Here is an 8,445-nt window from a genome sequence, read left to right on the forward strand (position 1 = left end):
TGTGCGTGTATGCGGTGTGCGTGTATGCGGTGTGCGTGTATGCGGTGTGCGTGTATGCGGTGTGCGTGTATGCGGTGTGCGTGTATGCGGTGTGCGTGTATGCGGTGTGCGTGTATGCGGTGTGCGTGTATGCGGTGTGCGTGTATGCGTGTATGCGGTGTGCGTGTATGCGGTGTGCGTGTATGCGGTGTGCGTGTATGCGTGTATGCGGTGTGCGTGTATGCGGTGTGCGTGTATGCGGTGTGCGTGTATGCGGTGTGCGTGTATGCGGTGTGCGTGTATGCGGTGTGCGTGTATGCGGTGTGCGTGTATGCGGTGTGCGTGTATGCGGTGTGCGTGTATGCGGTGTGCGTGTATGCGGTGTGCGTGTATGCGGTGTGCGTGTATGCGTGTATGCGTGTATGCGGTGTGCGTGTATGCGGTGTGCGTGTATGCGGTGTGCGTGTATGCGTGTATGCGTGTATGCGGTGTGCGTGTATGCGGTGTGCGTGTATGCGGTGTGCGTGTATGCGGTGTGCGTGTATGCGTGTATGCGTGTATGCGGTGTGCGTGTATGCGGTGTGCGTGTATGCGGTGTGCGTGTATGCGTGTATGCGCGCGTGTTTCCACAGGGCGAGGTGATGGGGTTGCAACGAGCACGCCAGACGTGTGCGTTCGCATTGCCCTGGCGGCCTGCTTCTAGCACCGCGTGTGCGTTCGGTTGATTTTGTAAATTATTCATCGACAGTTGTGTGTATGTGTTTCCTCGCCACTGCTCCGTAACATTGCCATTACCGGTGGAAGCGTCGACAAATGGTTAAACCGCTGTTTGGCTCAAGTTGAGTTGTGTGCGTGCGTCAGCATGCGTGTGTGAATGAATGAATGAATGGGTGGCGTGTGACTGCCTTTGTATGTGAGTGGGGAGTGGTAGTGTAGTGGTTAGTGCCCCGCACTACAAACTCGGCCACCCGAGTTCGATTCCCGCTCACGGCCAACACCAGTGACGATTATCTGAACCAAACCTTTCCCTAAGTCGACTCCACCTAAAAAAATAAGTACCTGGTGAGACGTGTAAACATCGCTGCTCGGGAAGCGAAGGTGGCCCGGCAGTGGTGTTGGTCACCCACACCCCCGTGTGCCGTGCCGGCCTTCATAGGTGCTTGCTAACAGCACTTGACCCAAAAGTCTTTTGAGGCTATACGGGGGATCTTTGTGAATGGGTGGTGTGTATGTCTGAATGGGTTGTGCGTGCGTCTAAATGTGTGCTGCTGTGAATGGGTGGTGCGTCCACTGAGACACGGGTCTCTCGCGTCTGTGGCCACGAACACGCGTGTCAAGTATTTTTGTATCGCAATAAAGCTGACCTCGGTCACCTTTTGAGTGTCACGTAGTAATCATTATTATTATTTCAACTTGTAACTGCTCGCTGTCGGAAGCGAGAGAGAGTGACTGGCGTGCGCTTGGAGGAACCCAAGGACGAGCGGGAAAGCAGCGGCCAGGTGCTGAGCCGGTGGCGTCATTCAATTTGCCAAGCTCTGCAGTCCTCAATATATGAAGATGTTTTCAACCATGCCTGCGAGGGGGCAACACTAATCCCATACAGATGTAACAGATGGGGATTAGTCTACATTTTGCTCTACTGCCCAACCATCGCCTAATTTCAATGGGGATTGAACTGTCACGTCACACACGTGTGTGTGCGGTGATACCGGGGGAGGTAGTGGGCGGTGAGAAGGGATGGTGAGGATTCGGAAAGAGAGATGGATGCATGTGTGTCGAACTTCTTTCGCACCGTACGTAGCCAACCGTGCTTCCCGGAGGTTGTGGGGCAAGGACAAACTGAAGCACAAAAAGCAGTTCTATAGAAATGAATTTTCAATCTAGAGGGGAGACGGGGCGGGAAGAGTGAAGGTTGCTACAATTAAGGGGTGGTGAGGTGTGTAACAGGAGCGGGGAGAGAAGGGGGTGTCGAGGATGGTGAGCGGGCGCGCATGGTGAGCTTCGCAAGAGGCGAGCTGTTGGGGAATAGAGAGAAACTCATTCCTTAAATACGAACCTCAACATCCGGGCATATTTCACTCGGCCCGATGGGGATAACGAAGGACTGTAACCCAGACTGATGCCACGTCTCACAAAGGACAAGAACGGACATCCACCACTTAATTTCTTCACGCACATTTCAGTCGTGGGTAGTTATCCAAGCAGCCAACGACAGAGTGGGGCAATTGCGCGCACGTTGGATCGGCGATGGCGGTCCAGAACTCGCCCGTTGGACAAGTCGGAAGGACAACTTTGACCCGGCTACCACCGCCCGAAGTACCTGGAGCAAGTAAGCCATGGACGATGATGATGATGCTGGTGGTGGCGGTAATCGTGGCGATGATCTAGAGCAGCAGTGGGTTCCCAACCGAGGGTACGCAGACCCCTGATAGGAGAGGGGGTACGTGAACCCCTGGGGGGAGGGAGAGTACGTGGACCACTGGGGGGGGGGGTACGTGGACCCCTGGAGGGGGGCACGTGGACCCCTGTAGGGGGGGGGGCTATGTGGACCCCTGTAAGGGGGGGGGGCTATGTGGACCCCTGTAGGGGGGGGGGCTATGTGGACCCCTGGGGGGGGGCTACGTGGACCCCTGGAGGGGGGGGGCTATGTGGATCCCTGGGGGGGGGCTACGTGGACCCCTGGAGGGGGGGGCCTATGTGGACCCCTGGGGGGGGGGGGGGCTACGTGGACCCCTGGGGGGGGGGGGCTACGTGGACCCCTGGGGGGAGGGACTACGTGGACCCCTGGGGGGAGGGGCTACGTGGACCCCTGGGGGGAGGGGCTACGTGGACCCTTGGGGGGGGGGGATACGTGGACCCCTGGGGGCAATGTCCCAGAGCGCAACGTGAGGTGATAAAAAAAAAGTGAAATTATATCATCCATGAGTCATTGGTGAATACTCGCATACGAATCTGCCAATATAAGATAACTACGATGAGAATTTAAATCCAATATGGTAACCTCGAACGATGTAAAATACCTTTCTAAACTGGTTGATCGTCAACAATGTTGGTGTTCAAGAGTAGCCAGCGAGCGGGAACAAATCGATTCACGCACGCAGAGCGTTGATTTTGATCTTATTCGCTTGCAGTGACTTAGCAGCCAGTTAATTTACCTCACAAAATCGACGATTGGTGAAAATATTGATGTTCATTATTCATACATTTAATTCTCAGAACCATGTTGGGTCCAGGCAAGGTGGCGGTGGTACACTCGGCTTAAACAACAGAGGTTGAAGAACCACTAAAATCGTTTTTTTTATAGACGATGCTGATGAGTGGGAATGATGACTAAGTTACTCGACCATGCAGTCCGGTTCCACAAACTGCTCTGCTCGCAATTGCAATTAACTTAAATTGAGACCCACGCGTACGTTCGAGCAGCTGGGTTTAAATACGGCCGCTTAATTGGTCTGAGTCACTAATTACACGTGTGTGTGTGTGAGATTATGATGATGGTGGTGGTGATGATGATGATGGGGGATGTGGAGGAGGATGTGGAGCTCATTGGTTGACCGGTACCAGCGGTGCCAACATCGGATTCTGTGGAGGATGCTCGTTGATGGAGGAGGGAAAAAAAGCGACGCTCACAACAACGAGCGGAGCGCCGGGTGCCTAAAACGCAGCGAGTTGGCACAGTGGGGATCACAGCTTGGCGCATCTGCCCGGCATCTGAGTCGGTGAACCCATGGCACCTGCTGGCTCTGTTCCGTGACCTCCTGCCAGCGAGCCGTCGACACTTCACGTAGCCTCGAAGTGCACCTAGCATGGCACGAACGCCGTGGTGAGGTCATCGCCACTTAGTGGTGAACGGCGTTTGTTGTTGTTGTGCATAGCCGTGTGATTGTTGTCATCAATGTCCACGTTATTGGCCCAACATCAGGAGGCAAAACGATATCCGAACAGGTCATGTGCTTCCCCTAGGTCGACTCAGCCGTAAATTAGCATCTGTTGTGGCGTGTAAACGTCGACACTGGGGAGACAAAGGCGCTCGGGCGTGGTTCTGGCCACACCGCACCGCCTGCGAGAGCCGCCCCGGACCTCATTATCTTCTCGGTAGCAGCACTTGCCCCAATAATCTATGCAGGCTACACGGGGGGTCTTTGCTCGAGGGTGCGCGTGCGTGTGCATGATGGACAACCGCACAATCTTGGCCAGTCCCGGTCACTACCCACCCCCCCCCCCCCAATAATTGGTGAAACAAAGACGGCCGGGCGTACACGCTGTGCGGTTCTGACCAAACCAATCCCTCGCACGTGCCCTGGGGGATGACATCACTAGTTGATGCTCGAGGGTTGGTGGATCACACACGGATGATGTGAAACTCTCCCCCCCCCCCCCCTTCTATCCGTGGGTGGACGTCGATGAGGTTTGCAATGCCCCCTCGGGCGCTCGCCACGACGAGGTGGGCACAGCAGGCGGTCTCGGCGACATCTGCTTCCATCTGTACGGGGGTGGAGTGGCGCTGCCCCCTCGCGCAAGGCGTGCGATTTCCTCCTCCCACGTGGTATAATATTAATACAAGTGTCATGATAATCGTCATTAATGAACTACCCAGTGTCAGTCATACGACCCAGTGCGGTTCTTAGCTTAGTAGGATCGTCATGAGCGAAGGCCTCATTTGTGGCTTTAGTTGACGAATGACCACGTGACGCGTTCAGCTGGTCCTCCCCACCCCCATTCGCGGGATCCCTGTTGGAGATGGGGTTTGCGCGAAGGGGATCGTGAGAATATTAATGATGCCGAAAGGTTTCGCACGGGCGGGTTTGCAAGCCCCGCTTGGGGTTCTGATCACCATACAAATCCCCGCGTGGTCCACCAACCCCTGGCCCTCCAAAGCGGTGCATCTTAGCATTGCGTGCGCCACCGCTCCCAATCACCATGCTGACGATGGTGGTCATTGCGACATTCGTGGTGAGGATGGTGATGATGGCGAAGATGCTGAAGTTGGTGAGGATTGGTGATGATGGTGGTGATTGTTGGTGGTGAGGATGCAGACGGTGGGGTGAGGATGGTGGTGATGACGTCGGATCGATCGGTGTGACGCTCGATTCACGTTCGTGGTCCGTGACTGCGACAAGAGGACGCGACACTGGGAGAGTTGGAAGCGAGAGGTTGTTGTTGTAGTTTAATTCTTTAGTCTCACGATGCTGGAATTCCTGGGGTTGGTGGGACACGGAAGGAATGGGGGTGGCATGGGCGTGGGGTTATCGCGCGCGCGGACAAACAGGGACACGCAGGGCCGTATGATCCACAGTCGAGCCCAGAGTCTGGTAGCTGGAGAGCTCTTCGTTGCATCTCGCGAGTCTCGATATTGATAGCGGCCGCAACACTTGGCATGCAATCCAGAGGTCGCCGGTTCGATTCCATGTCACGGCACGGCGGTTCAAACAACGAGGGCAAGTTTCTTAAAATCACCCCCCCCCCCCCTCCCAACCCGCTTGCTGCCCACGCAGCAGTGAACAAATGGGTTCATGGGTTCACCAAACAGTTGACCGGCAGGCCGCGTGTGGTGGGGTACTGCCACGTCTCCTGGCTCGTTTCTCATCAGCGCGGAAGAGTAGGCCAAATGCCACTCGAGAACGTAACTGTCTGCAGCTCCCCCTGTCTCTCTCTATAGTGGGGGCTCGTCCGACAGCAGTGACGTGAGCGAGCAGAGTGCAGGGCCGCGCCTTAAGCTTTTGCCAAGAGTCCATAGACCCACTCAAAGAACGCGGTCGAGGTGAGAATCTCGACGTGGGAGACTCGACGCGATTTTGACTTTTCCTCGCGAGGCTCCTGGCCTGAATGCCCCGCTGGTTTTGGGGGGGGAGGTTGTTTTTGTGGCAAATTCGTCATCGAGAGAGAAGCCGGGCAGCCAGCCGAGAAACTCGAGGCGTTGATTATATTTAATAGTAAGTATAACAATGGTCTGGGCCCTTTTTGGGTATAATTTAATTGAAGGCCTGGCGATCTACTTGCTGTTCTATCAACCAATTTCCACCGCCTATACCCCCCCCCCCTGCCAAATTTGGGGAGTTGGGGGCCGGTTCGTGACCTCGGCAGCAGTGCGGGGCAGAGGGGAGGGGGGCGGGGGGGTCATCGTGGAGGGGGGAGGGGGGTAGGCTCCGTTATGATATCACGAGCCGTCACGCATACAAAAAAAACATCATCATCATCACAACTTGCACGTGCTTGGTTCGTGCAAATACAAGCACGTGTGCTACACGAGTACACAGACTACACGTGGAATAGCTGAGTGCTCGCGTCGTGCGCAATACGACCGTGTCTCGTGTGCGTCTGTCCGTGTGCTCCGTGTCGATGCCCGTGTCTGTGTGTCGGAGCGCTGCGCTACGAACCCGGCGACCCGAGTTCGATTCCCGCACACGGCCAACACCGGTGACGATTATCTGAACCGGTCCCGGGCCTCCCCTAGGTCGACTCAGCCTTAAACGAGTATCTGGTGCGGTGTGTGAACATCGCCACTGGGGGAGACAAAGGCGGCCTGGCGTGGTGCTGGCCACCCACCCTCTCATGTGCCGTGCCGGCCTTCATAGGTGCTATTCGCTAACAGCACTTGCCCCAACAGTCTGTCAAGGCTATACGGGGGGACGCCTTTGTCTGTGTGTGTCTACGTGCGTGTTTATATATAACGAACGTACATTCCCATAGATATAAATATTGCAAAGAATCGAAAGTTCCAAAATCATTCACGACGTCACGACCGGGGCGCGCCAGAGCAGCGGCCTCCATGCAACATGCGAGGGGAGTTGGGTGAAGTTCGCGCACGGGTAAGGGGCGGGGGGTGGCGTGGAGGGGGAGGGGAGAGGGGAGGAGGGGAGAGGGAGGAGGGGGGGGGAGGAGTGGGGGGGAGGAGAGGGGGAGCAGAGAAATAGGGGAGGTGGATGGGAGGAAAGGGGGGTAGGAAGGAGAGGGGAGGGGGATATGAGAGGGGAGGGGGATATGAGAGGGGAGGGGGATAGGGGATAGGATAGGGGGGAGGAGGGATGAGGGGAGAATAAGGGGGAAGGAGTGGGTATCGGAGAGGGGAGGGGGTGAGAGGGGATGGGGGGAGGTAGAGTGGTAGGGTTAAAAAGGGGGTAGGGGGATAAGGGGTGGGGGGATAGGGGATTCGGGTTCTGTAGGTTGGGGAGTTTATGGAGGAGGGGGAGGGGTTGAATCGTTAGAGGGGGTATGGGGGGGGACGAGTTTTGGGATTCGTAAATCCACTTGTAGTGAAACAACACACGTGTGTGTGTGTGCGTGCAGTAGTAGAGGTTTAACGATCAATCGATCAGAAATTGTTTTACAATCACGAATCACCGCCGCGCGTTGAACGTGCGTTTTTAGAATCGATTGTTGATCCGATTCATATGATTTTAATATATATACTTTTGTTATCGTTCATAACCTAATATATTTTCATAGCACTAAGATGTTTTACATGCACCACGAGGGCAATAATAACAATATCAATAATCGGTTCGTGACTTTTTCAACCTTGACGAATCGTCAAAATGATATCGGATCCGATCAGCGGAGGAATCGGGGAAGAGGTGATCTGTGTGTGTGACCGAAGCGGTGGCGCAGCGGTTAGCACACTGGCGCTACGGAACCCGGCGGCCTGTGTTCGATTCCCGGCCGTGGCTTAAAACTGTGGCGTGGTTACACGCCCCACATACGTTGCGCCTGATGATTGCTAAACACATCATTCACCGCGTGACAGAGAAGCGCCGATCTCAAAGTGACGGTGATGATGGTCAGCGCCCTGATCGGCGACACGAGTTCGATTCCCGCTCACGGCCAACACCAGTGACGATTATCTGAAGCGGTCATGGGCCTCCTCTAGGTCTACTCGGCCTTGAGTGAGTACCTGCTGCGGTGTGTAATCATCGCCACTCGGAAGACAAAGACGGCCTGGCGTGGTGCTGGCCACCCACCCCTTTGCGTGCCGTGCCGGCCTTCATAGGTGCTCGCTAACAGCACTTGGCCCAACAGTCAGTTCAGGCTACACGGAAGATCTTTGGAGAGAAAATGCCAAATCACATGCTTTCGAGGAGGGATGGGGGTTGCACGTGCTATGCGTTTAGCAATCATCAGGCGCGTGCGGCACGTATAACGGCGGCTTGACGGCTATACTCGAAGGGTGACACGTTCGGTAATGTTTGGCAGACAGCTGTGGACCCGAGCTCCCCTCCTGCGAGTAAACGACGCTGCCGCCTGTCGGCACGGAGCAACGCGTGACGTCGAGCAGTGACGCAATCTCTGGCCTGGGTTCGACCTCCTGGGTCTCATCAGCCAGTCGGGCTCCGGGCGGCCTTCCTGCCTCGCGTGGAGGGTGGGAAGGGGAGGAGGAGGGGGGGGGAACCCACGGCAACCAACTCCCGTGGCGAGTCAACGTGCGAGAAGAACCCTTGTGGTGTGTTCAGTAAGGGCTGGGGGGGGGGG

This window comes from Lampetra planeri, chromosome 6 (genome assembly GCF_965212315.1).
Source record: "Lampetra planeri chromosome 6, kcLamPlan1.2.h2, whole genome shotgun sequence".
NCBI lineage: Eukaryota > Metazoa > Chordata > Hyperoartia > Petromyzontiformes > Petromyzontidae > Lampetra > Lampetra planeri.